Source organism: Engystomops pustulosus, chromosome 1 (genome assembly GCF_040894005.1).
Source record: "Engystomops pustulosus chromosome 1, aEngPut4.maternal, whole genome shotgun sequence".
NCBI classification, from domain to species: domain Eukaryota; kingdom Metazoa; phylum Chordata; class Amphibia; order Anura; family Leptodactylidae; genus Engystomops; species Engystomops pustulosus.
The window spans coordinates 24849956-24872732 of NC_092411.1; the positions used below are offsets into that span (position 1 = coordinate 24849956).

Below are 22777 nucleotides of genomic sequence, written 5' to 3' on the forward strand. Positions count from 1 at the left end.
GTTGGATGTTCTTAAGTTGAGACTGCCGGTATAAAGTGAAGGCCTTGAAATAATGGTATATGTCAGTACTAAAGCTCTCGTCCTGTTTTCCCAGCCTCAGTACTGTGACGCTCGCTCTCCATGTTCTGCGCAGATTTCCTTGACCTGGTGAAGTAACAGAGATCATATGTCTGTGGTCGGAGTTTCGGCTTCCTGTTTAGAGTTGTTGAAATACGAGTGAGTCAGCAAGAAGCTGCCGGTGTGACAGCGAGGAATCTTACCCGTTATTTGCCTTTCTCAACACTTTATGGGCAGAGATTTCTACATTTCTATTTCTTCACATATTTTTTAGATCATTACCTGCACGTTTCCTCTAGATGTATTCCTAAATTTAGATTTACTGTTCTGTAAAATATCATGTGCTCCCCTAATGCATGAGATGTAAGGGATAATGTAAATGTTTATAGTGCTAAAAGCCTATGAAAGTTTCTGTGACCATACAGTAAGTCTGCATTCACTAGAGGATTGGATTTCGCAACATAGCCAAACTTTTTTTTTTAACTCTTTCTATTGGCTACTTGTTTTTTATGTGATGAGATGTATTTTTAAATGCCACCATTTTGGAGTAGATCTAAGGTTTTCCATGACGCGTAGTAAAAAAAATAGAATTTGTTTTGTGTTATTTAGGCTTTATTGTCATAAAATGAACTATATAAATGCCATGATAGCTTTATCCTATTATTATTCAATCAATATTAGGGTTTAGGGTCCCTATTTAACTTACACCCAAACCTAGTTGCCAAAATTTGGAGAAGACAGAGAGGAAAGATGATGGGGGCCCACTACCATGGGTTTGCCCCAGTCCTTGGCACATGCACATTGGACCTGATGTAACCAAGGTAAGTACATCTAGTCCCTGTGCGCATTCACCAAGAAGAAAGGTATATGGACCCTGTCTTCACTTGGACCTTGACAATTATTCATTGGACTGATGTCCACCAGGTGCCGCTGCTGTGCTGAAGTCCGCCGGAGTTCACCGGAGTTCACTTCCTCCGTCTCGGTGTATGTGAGTGCTACTTTTGCGACCCAATTTTTTTTTTAAATTCCACGTTTTTTCCGAATTCGTCGGGTTTTCCGATGGACACGCCCCCACGATTTCGGCCGCCTGAAAGCCGGCGCCGATGCGACACAATCCAATCGCGTGCGCCAAAATCCCAGGGCAATTGTGGGCAAATCGGAAAATTTCGGGAAACCCGGCGGAAAAACGTGATTCGGACCCTTAGTAAATGAGCCCCAATGTGCATGCGCTAGAAGACAAAGGCAAGAGACTCAAAGACTCAATTTTCTGCTTATTCTGGTAGCCAAAAGGGAATAGATGACCAGTGGTGTAACTACAAGAGACAGGGCTCGATATCAAACTCCTGAATGGCGTATATACATGCAGTGTATATACACACCACACATATAGCACACACCCATTACCCAAGGTGCCCCCTGACACTGCTATGGCTGTTACTCCTGTAGTTACGTTCTGTAGACAACTATGTTTAGGACGACTGCATGAAGGCACACTGGTGGTTTAGTAGTACTACACCACCTAAGAGTTTCCCTTTAAGGAAATTGTCTACTATGGGTCATAAGTTTTTTGTTCTACAAATACTGAGACCATGCATTTTATTTTTAATTTTTCTGCATTGGAGCCTAAACGTAAAACAAAACCTAAAGCTTTGTGGACTATGTTGGTGCTTATGAGTCGAGATTTACTCTTAGGACCTCTGTCGGGGGCTGCACGTTGTAAATGGATTGTATCTGAGAATTCACACTTGTAGTAAAGTAAATGAGATCAAGATGTGGAATGAAACGTAAATTAGAAACAGAACATTTATTTTTTCCTGATGACAGCTGAATTCTTGCATATTTTTTGCTTTCTTTTTTTTTAGGTAGTAATGAATGGCGCCGCCATGTTATCTTGTGTCACCTGCCTCTTAGCTGTGTGCTCATCTTTTCCAGACGGTCTGAGACAACTTCCTGTTTTTTGTTCCCCCTTGAGTGTCTTGTGATTCAAACCTTTTATACCCTTTCATCTTGTTTTTTAAATATAAAGCAATCATGGTATATAAATTACCAAAACTGCTGTTTTTTGGGGTCACCAACCAATGGACTTACTAGTCAAATGAACAGCATAGCCCTGCCACCCCCATAATCATAATTTGGCATTAAAAATGGAGGAAAATTTACTTCACTATGAATACTCCCGCACCGACCAAAACTAACAATGGAATTCTTAAAGTATCCGGTTGTTTAAATATGTACATGGGAAAATTCTTCTGGTTAAGCCCCTCCTACCTGTCAACAGTAGGAGGAGTCAACATCAGTAGAAGGCAATGATTTGCTGCTGTAGATGTTCAGGTTGCCTCTGTATGGACAGTTACATCAATGAGGAAACAACCACATTTGCCAGTTATGGGGAGGCCAGAGATGGATGCCATAAAATGGCATCTGTCCACCATAAACTGTTATGTCCTCTGTTAAACGGATCCATTTTCTTACAGTAGCCAAAAAAATAAAATAGTGCAGTCTACTATGATATTCTATCTTGTGTCTCCTGCTGTAGGCTGACAGAAGCTAAAAGTGTGTAAAAAGGCTCTTTTTACACTCTGGGGCACATTTACTTACCCGGTCCAGTCGTGATCCCTCGGTGCGTTGTCCGTCGAGGATTTGGGTCTGCTGGCATTCACTAAGATTGTGCGCCCGATATCCAGCAGGTGTCGCTTCTGCACCGAGGTCCGCCGGAGTTCACCTGCTTCTTCTCAGTGCATGTAAGTGCTGATCTTGCAACATAAATCACTTTTTAAATTCTGTGGGTTTTTTTCGAATTTTTTTTGGGTTGTCCGGCGGCCACGCTCCCCGATTTCTGTTGTGTAAAACCCTAAGCTGGTGCGCCACAATCCGATCGTATGCCCCAAAATCCCGGGGCAATTTGCGGCAAATCGGAAATATTCAGGAAACCCGACGAAAGTGCAGCGTTTGGACCCTTAGTAAATGAGCCCCACTGTTGCCCAATCACACTGCACCATTTCTGTTACTAGATGAGAGAGAGTGTACCCAAGGTATCCCAGGTTTGGACCCTAAATGCTTCAATTTGTACTAAAAAAAAAGTTGCCCTCCGACACTAACGGTCCTAAATTTGTCAAGATTATCCCAGACAACTCCAAGCACAATAGAGGTGGGGTTTGTGCAAACCCTGGACAAATGAGGATTTGGAAGTGGTTCAAACCCAGTGCCTCAATGTCCAAATTTTATCTATATTTGTATAGTACGTATAAATAGATTTTTTGGATCCGACTTTTTATCGCAACAACATTGGTGCAGATTTTATAAACCTTCAAATGAGACAGTGTAAATCTTATAATGTTATACAGGATCAGGGAATGAACTGGAGACACAGAGACAGTGGGCCCTAAGACTGAACCCCCTTCCCAGCTGTCCCTGCCTACTCGCCTGGCCCTCCCTAAGTGATGGGTAGACAGCTGGTTGACATTCCCTACAAAGTGCAAACACCGAGACAAGACAATATCAAACCAGTAAATAAGAAAGATAATTGCATCTTATCAGTAGAGTATAGGAAATTGGTTTGGTTAGATGAGAGGCCATGGATGTAGGTCAAGAATGGATACATTTTCGCTATGGAGATTGGTATTGTAGACCAGCTTTTTCAGGCACATAGAGTTTTAAAGGCCATCCACCATGGATTCTGGGTAAGGAATATGCAAATAAGTTTTCGAAGATGAGAAAGGGAAGACTATACCACCAGTGCTTCCTTAAATAAGACACATCCATCTTCCAATGTCACAAATCCGTAAGTAGATAAATAAGTTGCGCTTGGTTCCTGGACAGAGTCTTGTTTGCATTCCATCAGGAAGAATGTAGACAACATGACGGGAAAACAGCGCAGGAGGGAGGACACGTTACTGCTAAACAACCCATCAGAACAGCTTAACTTTGGAAAGGATAAGACACTCATCCAATGCTGGTCTGCTTGTATCCCAAAACCCTAAAAAAAGTTATATTTTAGGATTTCACAAAATCGTTATTACTATTTGTAGGGGAATAAGTGTAAAGTACATTCCAATAAACTAAGAAAATACTATTACAATAATGACAAAGATGGAGTAACCTGTGTAACTGCTAACCCTTGTAATTTATTGTCACCATCTGTAGAGAGGAGCTGTCCCCCCTCTGGTATAGGATTCTTATAATATCACATTGGGGCATCTATTTGTGTAACTTACCTCTATTTTTGTGGGGTACACTTGATTGTTTAAGGAAGGTACCCCTAGACTGGGGGCTGATGTTATTAGATGTAAAAGCGTTAAAATTTAGGTACTATTGCACTTGGGTTGCACTAGGGTTGGTGGACTGTACCTTTAAGATGTGTTCTCATCCCTCCCCTATTGCTTACCTCATGATGTCCTCCCCTAATAAAGCCCATCGGGGTTTATATGGCTGATAACTCAATGTTATCTCCCTCTTTGAGGGACACTCAAGCTGTCCCTCCCTATGTTATTGAGATGTTATTTTTTTGTAATGCTTTTTTGTATTTTTTATAGTCACATCAGGTGGAATGGTGGAAGATTTGAGATGATGATTGCTCGGTTGGCCGACTTGCCAGCTGGGAGTCCAGCTGGGCATATAAAGCTCAAAAATGTGTGATTTTATCCCAAGTGCCTGATTTTTGGATATTACGGCTTAATATATATATAAAAAAAACCCCAAAAAAACGGGACCTCATTTTTCACCCAACAAGATGTGTCTTGTGTCAAGATGTGTCATATTTTGGAAGTTAATTCATATAGTTAACGTTTACTGATATTTGTGTTACGGGTAATTTATTAAAGTGCCCTTACAGATGGTTTACATAAGGTGTTCTGTTGCATGCCCTCTAATCTATGTATAACTTGACAGCTGGGTGTTACCAGCTGGAGGTGTGTCTGTACATACCCTTATACTGTCCAATCTGTACTGTGTGAGATCAAGGAGAATGATAACATTTCCAGGGTCGGATTGTCTCACAGTAGGAGAAGTGTTTCCTCTGTTGGCCGAGGCTCTTGCATGACAATTAATTAGATTACTTTATCACAAAGATCAAAAACTCAATGAAACTAATGTTGACTAATGTGTTTTTGTAATCCTGGACAACCCCTTTAAATATTTTTGCACTTGGAAATCCCGCTATATCCTTCTATTGTAATTTGAGGTTGTTCAGGGATAATACTACTAACATATTCATTGTTCCTGTAGTCATAATGGTTTATTCATCATAACATCTTGTGTATGGGGCGCCTGCAGGCAAGGAAACACTCTGCTAGATAAGATATTATGACGATGAGATATTGGACATTGCCTTTCAGTGTACTCCCACACACAGGGAATATGACTGAACCCTCCCGGATGTGATTCACTGTCAGTTTCATTATTGATGCATCATGTGTGAATTACTACCTTATGGGAGAGCAGGAGGGACGGCTCATCTATTCTCATTATGACCAGGGCCCCTTATGTTAGTAGCTTTTCATTTGACTTTCATTTGCTTTTTTTAATTTTTTTTACTCCGCAGATGAAACCTGTAAAGCAATTTCATTTTACCTGTGCAATTTATAGGGTTTTCCATTAAAGAAAGGACAAAGAAAAAAGTGTACTTTTCTTGCTTTGACTCCTAGTTCTATTGTTGCAACAGTCCTTAATGCCCCTGACTATGCTAGAAGTGTCATTGACCTCAGCGAGCCACAGTGACGGCGAACAAGGTATACCAGAAGGCCACTGAGTCCACTACTTGGCCACGGTCAGTCCCATGCTCTCTGCCGGACCACCATAATACTGGAATGCCAAGCAAAGTAAGTTCGCCCATCCTTAGGTTAGATCCTCAATATCAGATCAGGGGGTCCCACACCTTGCACCCCTACAATCATCTATTGTTAGTAGCACCACTTCTGCTTCATCACATGGCGGTGTTCAGTCACATGGTTTAGTTGTAGCTAAAATCAGTTAAAATCAATGTGGCTGTGCTGCAATACCTGGCACAGTCACTATACAGTGTTTGGCACTGTGCTTGGTGACCCTTAAAGAGACCATGATGGACATGTATCACTTGTTTTCTTTTTTTTGTGCAACTTTTTGTGAGACTTTTTGCACCCTGCGACTTTTTAGGTGCAGAATCAAGCAGCGTACCAAAGTTATCCGCCTCAAGGATGTAATGCAGTGGCCATATTTATCTTTGTAGCTCAGATCTTTGTGCAACTTGTGAGACTTTTAGGTTCTGAAATTGTCCCATTCCTGCACTTAATAAGTCCCAAAACGGAGCCTGCTTAGACCCAGACTTACTTTTTGGAGCTACTATTTGGCACTAAAAAGTCTCACACCACAAAAAGTTGCAAAAGGGAGACTAAACAGGCAACTCATCACATGTATCACACAGGGAAAAACATAAGATACATTGCAATGATCAAGTAGGCCAACTTCAGGAAACTTGAAAAAAGTGCCCCCATGTCTCTGACGCTCACAATTTTAATACTGATGACCTATCCTAAATATTTTAGTACTAGTAAACTCTTTGAACTCTTTCTACTCTCCCAATAGAGTATATGAAATGGAATTTCTCTTATGGACCTCCTCGGTAATCTGTGGTGGACCCTGTCTCGTGTGATGTTTTATATAGTTACACTAAACTATTTCTCTTGTTTTATCTCTAATGCATGGAAAGTATCTGTTTTCAACACGAATTGTTATTGTTATCATCTAAGTGTCTTAAAGAAACCACTCTTACCAAATCTTATCACATCCCGTCTAGACTCAAGTAACACCCTCCACACAGATTGGATCTTGTCCAAGCAACTGAGAATAGTTCAGTACACACATCTCAAGTGTCGTCCTCTGCTGGGATCTTCATAGAAAGGTTAGAAGTTCTGGTTTTTCAGGTCTTCTACAACGGTCTCGATACATAATCCACACTCATCCCATATTATTTTCTTCTGTAGTCATCTATATCACCTGGCATCTTAAAATCTGTAAATCGATAACTATACAGATAAGCTCATTTTCCATAACTTGGAAAAAGTTTTGGAAGCAGGTTAAATAATAAATAGGAAATGAAAAGCTCTCTTCACCGATTCTCCTTAAAGGAAACCTACCACTTAGAATGGTAGGTGTAAGCTGTAAGTACCGAGCACCAGCTCAGGGTGAGCTGGTGCCGGTACTTACTTTCGTTAGTGTTATAAACCGCGGTATTGCAGTTTTAACATTTTTTAAACTTTAGAGCAGAAGGGGCTTCGGCGCTGCGCGCGACCGTGCGCGCGCAACATCTCCGCTATTTGCTATGTAGGCGCGCGCACGATTGTACGCACGCAGCGCCGAAGCCTCTGCTGCTCTAAAGTTTAAAAAGTGTTAAAACCGCGATACCGCGGTTTATAACACTAACGAAAGTAAGTACCGGCACCAGCTCACCCTGAGCTGGTGCCCGGTACTTACAGCTTACCCCGGCCATTCTAAATGGTAGGTTTCCTTTAATTCTCCTCAATCCCATTCAGGGTCTCCACCTCTCTCTTCTACCAGGCCCCTATTTTTTTCTTTTTTTGGAAACACAGGCAATACTTTTCAGCCAATGGTGGGCCACAGTGGTTACCTACCGCATCCAGGGATTGCTTGATCAAGCGCTTGTGTCATTTTATGTTTGTCGAGCCTGGAGCAGAAGCCCACAGGACACCTATCTGGGTAGTAGTTAAGCATTGGTAAGTGTGGTGGACAAACACTTTCTTAAAAACTAGGTGGGACTGAATACTGTCCTTTGGGACTGGAAATGTTGGGAGTTATAGGAGACAGCTGGACCTGAATAAGACCTCATGAACCTGCGGACTATGTCTTCTTCCGCAGGTGGTTATAGACATTAGATAAATATTCGTCAACCTCGACAATATATACTTGGATTGGATTCACACATGATATAATGGGGCACATTTACTTACCCGGCCGACGGAGTTCACCCGAAGTGCATTGTCCGACCAGAATGCACTGTGCCGCTATTCACGAAGATCGTTTGCCCGATATCCTGCATGTGTCGCTTCCCTGCTCAGGTCCGCCGGAGTTCATCTTCTTTTTCCTGGTGCATGTAAGTTCATTGTCTTGTGACACAATTTGAATGTTAAATCCTGCACTCAGTCCGAATCAGTCGGATGGTCCGACGGCCAGCCCCCCGATTTCTGTCGCATGAAAGCCAGCGCAGCTGTGCCACAATCCGATCACGTGCGACACAATCACCTGCTAAATACCTGTCCCAGCGGCGCAAATCCTGAAAATGTCGGGAAGTCAGAAGGAAATGTGATCCGCAGATCCTTAGTAAATAAGCCCCAATGTGCATGAGGGTCACCTGTCTGGATATCAACATGCCTGAGCTTTTCTTGATCTATGAGATACATGGGACATGTTTCCCTATTCCCTATTAGGGTCTAGATAAAATTAGCTGGTGACATAGCTGTATGGGGCACCACTAAACTTCCAGCAAGTGTATGGAAGGCATCACGGGTATAGGACATGGTAGTACCTTCTTGAAACTTTTTACAGAAAACCCATGGATAATTTTTGTTTCGAAAGTATAACCTTGAAGCTCAAACTAGGTCATGAGTTTGAGAGTGGAATTTCAGTTTTTCTTGTATTATACAATAATCCAGCGTCTCAGTCTCCCGTTCACTATTCCCTTTCATCTCTCGCCCACATTTTTTTCTCTTTGGAAGAAGCCGTTCATTCCTGGTGCATGGACTCATTCAGGCCTCACTCTGTACGTACATTGTGATACTAATGTCCCATGTATCACAGCCTCATCCATCTCCTCCCCTTCCCCTCCACATCCCAGCCCCAACACAACAGGCAGTCATAAAATGTGGGCGATATGTATCGATAGTAAGAGGGGGAGTTCCCTTATCATCAAACAAGAAATCTCAGTGAAGTACAATTATCAATCTGACATTGCTGAGAGAGCAGAGACTCCCAAGGGTTCCCGGGAAGCGTCTGCTATTCCTCCACCCTTGTATGGTGTTTGTCCCATGAAAGAGCTTCTTGTGTTCCTTAGCTCTGTCGAGCCTCCAGCGTCTGCATAAATGTTGTCTGTTGCTGTAATACTGATGGACGGACAGAACAAGGGCCCTTATTCCTCCAAATCCCCTCAAACACATTGACACTATTGCCTATAGAGATGGTGAAATACTTATCCATTGATAGAGCTGGTGACCTCATAAACTTTTGAAGATTGGACTCTGCGGCCAGAATATACAGTATGTGATGTGGTCAGCGCTAAAACCAGATACATTTACCAACTATAATGACCCGAAGCTCCAAACCCTTTGATTGGGATCTATTGCCGTTGTGTCTCGCTCAGTACAGCTTCCAAAGGAGAGGGGTTTGAACCCATACTAGATACTTCTGGTGGCTTCTCGAATTTAAGGACAATGGATCATATGAAATCCAATGGGGCAGATTTACTTACCCAGTCCATTCGCGATCCAGCGGCGCGTTCTCGGCAGTGGATTCGGGTTCGGCCGGGATTCACTAAGGTAGTTCCTCCGACGTCCACCACGTGGCGCTGCTGCGCTGAAGTCCGCCGAGGCCCGCCGGAATGCACTGAAGTTCACCGGCCTATACCTGGTGAAGGTAAGCGCGAGTCCTGCAACACTTTTTTTTTTTAAATGCGGAAGTTTTTCCGAATCCGTAGGGTTTTTGTTCGGCCACGCCCTCCGATTTCCGTTGTGTGCATGCCAGCGCCGCTGCGCCACAATCCGGTTGTGCGCAATACAGGGAAAATTGGCGCCAATCGGAAATATTCGGGTAACACATAACGGGCCCATAGTAAATGACCTATCAATATCCTAACTGTAAACAGGAAACTAAAATACACATATAGTTTTATCTGGAAGAAAAACATCTAATTTGTATGGCTACCTGGCGACTACCAGTTTAATAAAGATTTGGCCAATGGCCACCCAAACCTTCACCCATGAAATCTTTGTACATCTGTTCCTGCTCTCAATACACATGTACACACGAGCCATTTCAGGATCTCTAAAAGTCCTCCAAAGCTCTGTTTTTTCGACTAACATTTTTATGATGAGCAGCAAAAATATGGTCCTAATCCATCGTAATATTGAGTCTGAGCCTTGGATTCAGGATGAAAATTGGACACAACCCACAGATGTCGTTGTGTGTAGCATTAATTTATAGAGAACGAACCTACTATAAGAAACATCGTAGGAGAAACCACTTAAGGAGAGAACTTGCTGGAGGTTAAAGCTTTTCATAATGTTCCTAAGAAGACTCCCAAATGGCCCTTGCAGCTGATGTGTGAGAAATGGAGCAGAAAGAATATTGAATCATATTGGTTTTAAAATATAAGATGGCTCAGGCAAAAACAATTTCACTAAAAGTTGAATAAAACACCCATCCTCCATCGCCCAAAACACAAAAGCCTATTATTAGTAATTGACTCAACTGGAATTCGAGATCAGATAGTGATGGGATATGTCTGTAGCAAATGTGTCACTTGTCTCTGTACCTTATAGATCAGGGAAGGAACTATTCTTATGCACAGACATTACACCTTCATTGAAAGTCTATAAAAACTTAAAGGCCATTCGTGCTCTGCCGGGGATTGTGGGAAATATGCCATGTTTTCCAAGGTAGGATAAGGAAAACCCCCTCACCCCCTAACATCAAACATGGCTTCTTGTAACATTTGGCAGCATAATAATTACCTTTCAAAGGTAAGCCCAATCAGCATAAGGCCTAACTTGCTGATTGGTGGGGGTCTCAGTGAATCTTAGTCGGACCCCCATCAGTCCAGGAGAGTAATGGAGCAGATGGCCGTGCATGACCGTTCTGCTCCATACATCTCAAAGGAGCTGACGTTGTCATCTCTCCGTCATCTCCATAGAGATGAATGGGGCACAACAGTCATACACGACCATGTGCTCCATTAGTCTCCGGGAGCGACGAGGGGTCTGACTGGGGTACATGGGGCCCCATTGGAACCCTCATTTTTGTGATCTGTGGGGGTCTCATCACTGAGACCCCCATCAATTAGCAAGTTAGGCTCTATCCATTGATTTGTGGGAAATTTGATTTGTGGGAAAACCCCTTTGATAAATATAAAGAGATATAACATAAAGTCCCATTTTTTCTTAGGTACCACTGCAGGGCCTAAAATTCCCTGGCTAAAGCTCGATTTAGATCACATTTTAGCCATCCCTTGTACATTTATATACAGAATGATTCCTGACATAGCAAAGCAGGAGAAGGAGTGACCATCGGCAGCATCCAATGATTTAGTGTTACCGATTTTCTGGTTGTCACCCGAGTGTCCTTATATGGACAGTTACATTACCAAAGAAGCACCAAAAGCTTATGCTCAGCATAGGCCGGGAATGGTTACAATACAGTCACATCCGTCCCCCATAGGTATATACTTATATACTGATCTCTCCAGCAGGAAGTAGGATGACATAGTGCAGTTGGATGCATTATTTCATCCAGTGCTTACTATACTTATACCGTTGTATACCGAGCAGATGGAGGCAAAATAATGCTCCCAGCTGCCTGTATAAGTCAATGGACTTGTTCAGCTTATAGCATGTCCATCGCTGGGACATTTCCTGGCGTACATGCTAAACCTGTGCAAAAAAATGACATATGAACCTACCCTAATGGGGCAAGTTGGCGAAATCCATGAACTTACTTTCTTACATACTGCAAAAGGCAAAAATCACAGACAGCTGTGCCTTGGTTTGTCATCTTCTTTACAGATCACCAGAATCCTATAGGAACGGCTCACTATGTGGATGAACACCGTAAGGATAGGTAGAACCAGAGTGGCGTCTGTTTTCTCCTCTTCCAAACTTTTCTCGTTTGTTGGTTGTGATGAAAGTATAATACTAGGAGTATAATACTAGTACAGCAATGTAGAAGATGAATGCTTCTTCTCACATTAATACATTAGTACATTTCCCATGGCAGCTACATTAGAGTAACATTCATTACATTGAAAACTATTGGGGCATTATCTGTTCTGATTCTTAGTGAACTGATGATGTGAACATCAGGCTTAGTAAATTATTCATCGTACAAGTGACTAAGAGAGAAAGATGACTCCGGCGAGAAGAGAGCGCCATTAATGTGCGGTTATTATTTCTCTCGATATCATTCCTCCTGTCATTTCAGTTGATTCTAAAGTCAATTTATCTTATATCAACTACTGAAATACTTACAAGTAAATTAGTAATTTAAAGCAAATCTGTTAAGAGGATTTAGGTCTGCTAACCAACACCAACCAGTTCTCCAGGACAATGACCGGATAACAAAGATGTTCTTCTATATTCTGGGAAACGGGGTTGGAGGAGGTGGTTGGGAGGTTTAAGGCTACATTCGCAGACATGTATGGGGGACGTATATACGGCCGACATATATACGGCCGATATACGTCCCCCATACACTTCTATGGGCTCACGGCATCGTACGGGTGCGGTACGGTGCAGCACACATGTGGAACTGCACCGCTCCGTACCACGGGAAAGGATAGGACATGTCCTATATTTTCCCGTATTACGGCGCCGTGGCCCATATGTTCCTATGTTCATATGCGCTACGGTGCGGCGGGCAACGGCAGTGTGCATGTAGCCTAAGTGTCACACCAGCATGGATCACCTTCCATGGCTTGACTGGTGTCCTACAGGAATAGTAGATTGTCATAAGCTACCTTCAGAAGCTACCACCTAGCCGTTGACTTGTGACGACCTACTTAGTCATTCAGACGTCTTTGAGTGATTCTCAGACCCAATTGACTGGCCATACATCTTATAAGTATGGGTTTGTCACATTGGGCATGTTGAGTTTCAATATGCACAATCCTTTATTCCACTAGAAGATAAGTTCCAGTACCAGTTGGACTTTCCGGTGGGAGCTTTCTACACAAGTGTGATTGTGTATGGTAGGACGTTGAGAGGAATAGCTCTTAGTTTAGAAAAAATTAAGGTGTATGCCCAACTTGAAGTATCAATATGTCCCTTAGGTGCAAATCCAGTTCTAGTTGGGACCAACGTAATATTATATTAAACCAGTGAAGGGATGAATTACTTTACTATTCAGTCAAGATCTCTTAACTTTTTGTGGTGTTGCCGATATCTTGACATCAGACATCTGGTACGTATACAGTACACAAGCAGAAAAAAAACTTCAGCTTTGATTGTTTCTGGCTTGACCTTAGAAAAACCTCTGCCATTACACAATAACAGAATGTTGTCTTAGAAGATTCCTTCACATTTGTGTCTATTGAGGTTTGTTTATAGTCATAGCGTCATGACTGTCCTCATCAGCTGAAGTGCATCTGCAGATACAACCTCCCGTAAGTAGTTTAAGAAGAATTTTCTTTGAATCAAGATTTCACAACATTTGTGAAGTGAAGCACAACTCTACGTAGCATAGGAACAACCCTCTGTCTTCTAGGCTTATTGAGTGTCAATTTGTGATGCTGGTGAAATGTTGACATCAGACCTGGATATAAAAGATCACTACACACTTAGACATATCTACCCTTTATGGTCAATATGGGGGGTTATTTGACATTAGGCGGCTCCTTGGGACAATTCTATGGGGATTATTTATCTTTGGTTTTCCTGGGCTTTTTTGGTGTAAAAAAGTCTCAAAGTAGTCACATTGAGGGTTTTTGAGACTTTCCACTGCTAAAAAGTCTCACAGGACTACATACACTCTTCATTAATCTGCAAAGCCAGTGTCACGGGTGCTCCCGCAATCCATGTCGCGAATCGTGGGTACAATCATGCTCTGCTGTCTGCCGGTCCCCGTCCCCCTGTTTACTGTATCCCTGTACCTTGGCTGCCACCGCGGGCCTCATACCATCTCCCGCGGTGGTCCAGAGGGTCCACAGACGCCTCCCTCCAGACTCTTCCCATAGAGACTTTCCTCCCGGGTACTCCCAGGTATCTTCCAGTTATCTGTGTGACCGTTACAGCAAGATCCGGCATGGACTCCGTCAGGGCCATGGACCACATCATGGACTGTTCTAAGGACTCATACCAGTTGCGCAGCAGTCTCATCTGATTTTTTTCTTGGGGAGAGGATCTGAGTAGGGTTGCCACCCTGCTCCGACAGCTGCTAGACTGTCGGCTACCACAGTCTCCACTTCCGCAGCTTCCCAGTGCTCCTCCGACTTTCCAACCCAACTGATTCGGACAAACTGCGGAATTTAAAAAGCAAATTGTGTCGCAAGATCAGCACTTACATGCACCAGGAAGAAGAAGGTGAACTCCAGCGGACCTCAGCGGGAAAGCGATACATGCAGGAAATTGGACGCACAATCTTAGTGAATCACGGCAGCTCCGAATCCTCGTCGGACATTCCGGATCGGCGTCGTCAACTGGACGGGTAAGTAAATGTGCCCCTCAGTGTTTATGTTGGGAAGGCAACAGACGTATACGATTAGCATATACATTGATAAATAGTGGCAGGCAGAGGCATAATTGTTGCCTCCATCTGACCATTAACATCCTGTACGTCCAAAAATGTAGAATGGAAAGAAACAGCAAGCTACATCCTTTCATCCTGCAGCCTTCACCTGAACGACGTGTGCGCTCAAAGGAGGCAATGGACGGCTATGGGGAGCGGATGCAGCATATTGCTCTCTCCTCACGGGCCTGACGAGCGCATACGTCCTGGGAAAGGACGGGTCAAATAGCTAGATGGGGTCAGATTCTCATGAATCTGATATCCTTATAGTCTTGGTAAAACCCCTTTAAAGTACCCTAAGAGACATATTTTTTATGGTATGGTATGGTATATATGTTCTTTTGGTATATTAGAGAACATTTCTTCCCATTCATACACAGCACTTTTTGTCACAAGGACTTTTCTATTGAATAAACTGAATTGGTTTCTATCCAGTAATCAACACAAAAGAAATGCCAAAAATAATATGATAAATACTTATGTGTGTTACAAGGAAGAAGGAAGTGGTACTTGATATTGCACTTGAGCCTATGAAGCGTTTCTTTGGAAAGGGAGCATCACGTGGAGGAGGAGACAAAGAATCAGAAAATAAACGCATATAATAGATGATGGGTTTTCATATAATTAGAAATTAAGAAAATTAGAGCCAGGTAAAGCCAAAATAATAATTACATTATGAGATGTAATATTGGTGGGGCATTCATTAACGCTTTACGGACCTTGCACAGAACACAGTGCCTAGGACTGGACTCCAATTATAATAGTAAAAAGCGATGTATGGAGTTCTTTCACTGTGGAACGTGTTATCATGATTATAGTGCGGCAATACTGTTGGGGGGGGGGGGGAGGGAATCTTTACATCATATATTACTATGATGCCTGGAGTCCCAGGAACAGCGCAGTGATCAGTCCATTAATCATGAACCGTGTCCTTCATGGATTTCACAAGTTGACGACAAAGGTCGTGGGTTTTAACCCTAATGCACTGCAGTGCCTCTACAAGCGAAATAAAGCATTACAGCAAGCTTGTGAAAAATCAAAAGCGCTCACTGGGGCTCATTTACTTACCCGGTCCGTGGAGTTCCCCAAAAGTGCATTGTCCGACCGGAATGCATATTTGCCGCGATTCACTAAGATTGTGAGCCCAATATCCTGCATGTGCCGCTTACCTACTCAAGTCCGACAGAGTTCACCTTCTTCTTCCTGGTGCATGTGAGTGCTTGATCTTGCGACACAATTTTAAAGTTAAATCCTGCGCTCAGTCCGAATCAGTCGGATCGTCCGATGACCCCCCCCCTGATTTCCGTCACATGAAAGCTGGTGATAGAGTGCAACACAATCCCTAGTTAAATACCTGTCCCAGCAGTGCAAGTCCCAAAAACTTCGGAAAAAACGTTTTAAGTGGGCCCTTAGTAAATAAGCCCCACTTATGTGCTGGTTGAACTTTCTCCTATGAAACTTAAAATGTTTAAAAGTGAAAAAAAGAAGAAACTGTAGTTAGTAGTTCTCCAATTTTTGTAATAATCTTTTTGTATCGTTATGAAGTGGGAATGCAGAATAAGAACCATGGGTGACAACCATTTCCGTATCTGAAAAGTGAATACTTTAAAGCACTTCATGCTGACAATACTGTACATTTGGTGTCAGATTCCATTTTTGGCATTAAAAGGGTTGCCTAGGATAATGAAAAAATGCATGTGTGGGTGATGGGGGCTATAAAACACTTCATACTCACCTCCTCTGGTACTCTTCTTCTCCCACGGTGCCACTACTCACTGTTTGTGTACAGAGGCCGGTGCTCCTGTGCCCACCGATGCCCGGTGCCTCTTACAGCCTCAGTTGCATTATGTAGCAGTTGTTAGGACAGGGGTACTCATCTCTGCAAACAGAGGACGGGTAGCACCATGGGAGGGCGGAGCACCAGGGGAGGTGGGTATATGGCTTATTTGTTTATTATTACTCACTTTATTGTTTTACAGCCCCCCATCCCCACATTTTTTTAAAAATACCACTATAAAGGCTCTGAATGCTCTCATGGGGATTCTGGGTAAGGAATATACAAATAGGTTTTCCAGTGTGGTAAAATATTCCTCCAGTGCTACCTTAAATAAGAACTTAATAGCCAAACTATTAGGTCATGTCTAAAAAGAATAGACTCCCAACACTCATTATCATTACATCTCATCAGTACAGTACAGGGACCTGGTTTTGTAAGGTGAGAGGCCATAGACATAGGTCAGGAATCTATTCGTTTTTCTTAAAAAAAATCTAACATTAAAATCCATCATGATAAGCCAGGGACATCTTTTAAAATTATGGTAATGTTGCAAAAGGTTTCTGGGCGGCGTTTCCAGAGCCCCTCCATTCTATGGCTTCACAGGCTACTATACTGTCTTCCCTGTCCCTTCTGCTCCCTCAGCACTTCCCCCTCCCTCTGCCTGCTGTGATCTCATGGTAGCAGAAGGTGTTTCAGCACACTGTGACGGGAGAAAGTGCTCCTGCACAGTGAAGCCTGTGAAGCTACAGCACGGAGGGGCTCAGGTAACTGCCCCCCAGAGCCCTTCTGGTCCATTTGATTTTAGAAGGAAGGAGGCCATGGATAACAAATATGAGAAGATCACCACAGTCACGGTGCCTGGATCTATGAGTAATGTCCCTGGTTTATCAGGCTTGACATTGGTGGTAGATTTCCTTAAGGAGATTGCATTTGCAGACCACCTTTTCGATTTTATAGGGTCTTAAAGGTGATGCATGATATGCCGGGGATTCTGGGTTATTTTTTCAGTTTAAAAGGCATCATCCAAAACTGTAAAGCTTCAACCTTAGTTCAGTTTATGGAATTCTGACTTCACAAACCAAAGATGAAAGTTTCTGTGGCATCAATAAAATATCAATGTTTTCTTAAAGTGTTTAGAACATGAATGTGGGTCCAAATATATTTAAGATACTATAGGCCTTCTCTCTCCCTGCTGATACCACGCTATCATTAGTGACAAGTCACAGAAACTTGGCCCGGACACTAAATGGTAATTGAGCCAATAATTAACCATCCATGTATCTACATAGACCAGGGGTCGGGGACCTTTTTGGCTGAGAGAACCATGAACATCACATGTCTTAACATTTAATTCCATGAGAGCCATACAATATGCACTTGATAGGCAGCCCCAGCACATGCCCCCCAGTAGATATGTAGATCCAGTACATGCCCTCCAGTAGATAGGTAGCCACAGCACATGCCTCCAAGCAGACAGGTAGTCCCAGTACATGCCCCCAGTAGATAGGTAGCCACAGCACATGCCCCCCCCCAGTAGATAGGTAGTCATAGCACATGCCCCAGTAGATATGTAGCCCAGGCACATGCCCCCCAGTAGATAGGTAGATCCAGTACATGCCCTCCAGTAGATAGGTAGCCACAGCACATGCCTCCAAGCAGACAGGTAGCCACATCACATGCCCACCAAGTAGATAGGTAGCCACAGCACATGCCCCTCCCCCAGTAGATAGGTAGCCACAGCACATGCCCCCCCCCCCAGTAGTAGGTAGTCATAGCACATTCCTCCCAGTAGATAGGTAGTTATTGTTGATTAGGTAATGGCGCCTGGGTCATAGAGAGGAGTGGATGGCGCTCTACCCTATGACGCAGGTGTCTGGGTCACACAAAGGATGCAGGCTGTGGGAACATTGCTGCCTGTGTTGATCACTATTTATCAATGATTTGTCTTTGGGCCGGATGCAGCCATGAAAAGAGCCACATCTGTCTCCCGTGCCATAGGTTCCCAACCCCTGACATAGACCAGCAAGTTTTCTTGGGAGTGAGATGTCTGTATAGGTTTTAGCTGTAACCAGGCGCATTGTGTATTAATTATCTAGTAAATTAGAATGTGACACAGCTTTGACACTTGTCACATCGTCCTTTACATTGAGGCGAGCCGGAAATTTTTTGCTTCCTCTGACTAGTTTCTGTCAGACCACAGCGTTTCTTCTGTACAAGGCAGCCTGACCCCCAGCACTGTCACACATGCCAGGCCCGGGACCACCCTCACTTCTCATGGTGAGATGTGTGTGATGAAGTGTACAAAATGACACAGTTAATGAGCTGTTTTCTTGGTTTATCTCATTGTATTCACAGTGTGATTTTCTTCCTTCCTGAAACTATTTAGACGCAGGGCCCTGGTCCTCCTGACAATATATCGCCTACGGTATCAGCGCATTCGCTGCATTCCAACTTTTGTGCACGTCCCATTGTGTTGTAAATCTTGGCTTCTCTTCTACAGCTTAGAGAGGGAGAAAGGAAACCAGTCACAGATCTAAAACAAGGGAGAAAAATGACTATAAAACATATGCAAAGTATTAGGGAAAGTCGTGTGGAAAGAGTCCTAGGCTGGGAGCATCTCCCCACCAAAATACTACAAACCTCAGTCAATAATAGGCCATAAATTGTCCGCTCATATACATTTTTGCAAATGTTGGATGAAAGTCATAAGGCCATCAGGAGGTTTTCTTAAGGTCGTAAATCCTTAAAGGAGTTGATACCAGGTTGGATTGTTATCCCCCTATCCACAGGATGGCGTATAACAATCTGATTGTTGTGGGTGCAACTGGTGGCACTCTCGTCGATCTTGAAAATGGCACTCCTGTAATTGAGTGCAGGACCCATGATCAACCAGCCGCTCCATTAGGTAGTAAGAGCAGGACTCCCGTTCTTATGATCAGTTAATACTATGGGAGCTGGAGTTTTGCACTCCAATTTCCAGAACTCCCACAGTATTGAATTGAGCAACAGGATGCATGCTTGACCAGCTGCTCCATCAATTATGATCAGTGGCTTTACCAGAAGCCGTTACCCTACCGAACAATCAAACTTGGTACAACACCTCTAAGGGGAACCTGTCAAATAAACTAACCCCCACTGACTAACCATATATTTGAAAACTGCTATTATACAGCAGCACAACTATCCCTATGTTGTTCCTCCTCATGCCTGTAAAGTCCCAAAGTATGTTCATAAAGTTGACTCGCATGCAAATGACCCCATGTGAGTCAGATCATCATCTTTCCTTTGAGCATATTTATGTTCTTCAAGATCAGCCACATCCCCAGCTTCCTGATAGAGATGCTGGCTGTAACTGGATGCTGACTCGCTGAAGATAAATCAAGTCAGGATCAGGAATTCACTTTAGCGAGTCACATACAGCCAGCATTTCGTGTTCCTGACGAAGGCGGGAATGAGGTAGCAGAGCCAACTTGGCTCAGTTGAGGAGAAAGCAGGCCTCTTAAACATGAATATACATAGATGGTGGGTCAACTTTATAAGTTAACTGTCGAACTTTACAGGCATGGGGAGGCACAATATAAGGATAGTCGTAATGCTGTATAATAGTGTTTAGTTTTTGTGAGTTAGTTTAACTGGTTACTTTCCCCTGGTAAAAATAATAAACATTACCTTTTAATAGTGATAAGTAATCATTTATCATTCTCAGGAATATAGAGGCCTGGTTAAAGGGGCATGTGTCCTGTGAAGTATACATGATTGCTTTCTTACTTGTCCTCTTGGCTGGATACATTCAAATATGTATATGAGATCCTTTGACCAGTGATCATCAATGATTACTTGGCACCAGAACCCTGACATATTTGACAATCCTCATTATAAATATAGCAGCATTATATAAATATGTATTACGGTATTATTATAACACACTATGGTGGTATAATCTGAGCACTGTAAGTTGGTAAGTGTTTGTGCACATATAATAAAGTTACAGCATGCCTACTGTTCTGTCAAGCGATTGTTATTTTAGCAATGTGTAACAAAATTCCCAAAGAATCCCTTTAAGTGTCGTCCTCTCCTCCCGTCATAGTCCACTGACCTTTTTCTTTTTGGAAGGATTTCTATAGAGCATTGAAGAATCAGACTGAAACTTGAACAGAATGAACCTGGAACGGAATTTCACAGCTAATCAAGTGTTGGCACGGCGGGAATAATGGACGTGTCATTTTACCTGGTTAGAATGGATTCCCATGTCAAATTAAAAATTACTTGTAACAATATACTTATTCTCTATTGTTTTTCTAAAACTCGCCTGTTTAAATAAGATTTTCTCCACCCTAATATGAAAGGCAGCTCAGCTCCAACAATATCTACCAGTTGCTGGAATAACCATTTGTATTATTTTATATAAAAAGGTTTAAATATTTGTACTGAATCATTTCTATATAGTGACTATAGCTGAGTTTTGTGGTATAGAGCTCAAATTCTTGTATGGACATAGATATTAAACGATATAATATGTTATCTGCAGTCGCCACTAGGGGGAGCTCAGGAGTTTAATATATTGAGTGCAGTAATAACACAGTATGCAGTAAGCACAATAGCTCCCTCTAGTGACAGCTGCAGGCAGACAGTGTCTTTTATTTTAAGTTTATATCAAAATAGGGGATTGGGAATCTGGAAAAGATGAAATAATTGTTACCTGTTGCTTAGTCTGAAGTATGGAACAACACAGTGCTTCATGTACCAGACTCCTGCTACCTATACCTGTCAATAGCTTCTTAGATAAAAAAGCATTTTTTCCCCCATAGGTGGTCTACAATATTGCATTTGCCGGTCTGGATTGCACATACAATTTCCTTGAAACGTGAAATTGACATAACAAGCCCTAATTTGTAAAATGAATGGATGAGCAATGTATTCTACAGATCCGTGAACTCATGTTGTCTAGCAACAAGATAATGGGTAGTTGTACATGGTTACAGGAAGCAGTGTCTACAAACCAACAGATGGCTCTCCTAATACTACACTCGGTTCCCCTTATAAAGCAGGAAGCGCACACATTTATTATTTATATCATTTATACTTGAACCCCTTAAAGGGCTTTTCTCACGATATATACAATTTATATTGTATATATATCAACAACGTACACAGTAGGAAATAAGTAGATGATTGTTGGACATCTGAGAGCTAGGACCTCGTGTGATCACCAGCTCTATAACATACTGCCAGCATATGGGAGCTATGTACAATCTGCACAGCTCCTCCTCCTGCTCTATAACATGCTGCCAGCATATGAGACACTATGTACAAGCTGCTCAGCTCCTCCTGTTCTATAACACAATGCCTGCAGATAGGACACTGTGTACAATCTGCTCAGCTTCTCCTGCTTTATAACATGCTGCCTGCATATGGGACGCTATGTACAATCTGATCAATTCCTCCTGCTCTATAACATGCTGCCTGCAGATAGGAGACTATGTACAATCTGCTCAGCTACTCCTGCCCTATAACATGCTGCCTGCAGATAGGAGACTATGTACAATCTGCTCAGCTACTCCTGCCCTATAACATGCTGCCTGCAGATAGGACACTATGTACAATCTGCTCAGTACCTCCTGCTCTATAACATGCTGCCAGCCTATGGGATGTTATATACAATCTGATCAACTCCTCCTGCTCTATAACATGCTACCTGCAGACAGGACACTATGTACAATCTGCTCAGCTCCTCCTGCTCTATAACATGCTGCCTGCAGAAAGGACACTATGTACAATCTGCTCAGTACCTCCTGCTCTATAACATGCTGCCTGCATATGGGACACTATATACAATCTGATAAACTCCTCCTGCTCTAAGACATGCTGTTAGCATATAAATCAGAGGGACGGTGATACATGTGGGGAGTACAATCCACTCCCCCGTTCCTGTACGCCAGTGATGGTGAACCTTTTAGAGACCAGGTGCCCAAACTACAACCAACACCCATTTATTTACCATCAAGTGCCAACATGACAATTTATACAGTAACTTCTTGCTCTATTGGCCCCCGGAGAACACTAATACAGCTGGAAGCAAAAGGGCAAATTCAGACATCATTGTAGCTTCTCTCCAGGGTCTCAAAAATAAAGGAAAAATCATGGGGCCAGCAAGGGGACCTCGAAAGATAATCCGGCTCTGTTCACACCTTCTCACTCTTCCTGCACTTCCAATCAGTCAAGGATGTGTCACCTTAAAAAGAGTGTTAGGAGCAGCATCTCAAGTTGTTTGAGACTGCAGGAAGATTTGAGTCCTTTCTGTTGAACTTTGCCCTGGGGTGATAGCCTGGGTGCCCACAAATAGGGCTCCGAGTGCCACCTCTGGCACCTGTGCCATAGGTTTTCCATCACTGCTCTAGGCACATTATACTGCTTTTTAACTGGGTGAGGTGTACATTGATTTCTCAGGACCTCCATTGTGAGTAA

At 42.9% G+C, this 22777-nt stretch overlaps 1 long non-coding RNA gene across 1 annotated transcript; it reads right to left on the minus strand.

The window, feature by feature from the left end:
- Window positions 1-18630: 18630 nt before the first annotated feature.
- LOC140068264 (uncharacterized) lies at window positions 18631-21247 on the minus strand. Its single transcript, XR_011848507.1, has 3 exons — window positions 21012-21247; window positions 20409-20540; window positions 18631-18845 (listed from the first exon to the last, which is right to left on the minus strand). It is a non-coding gene; the product is annotated as an uncharacterized lncRNA (long non-coding RNA).
- Between the last annotated feature and the right edge of the window lie 1530 nt (window positions 21248-22777).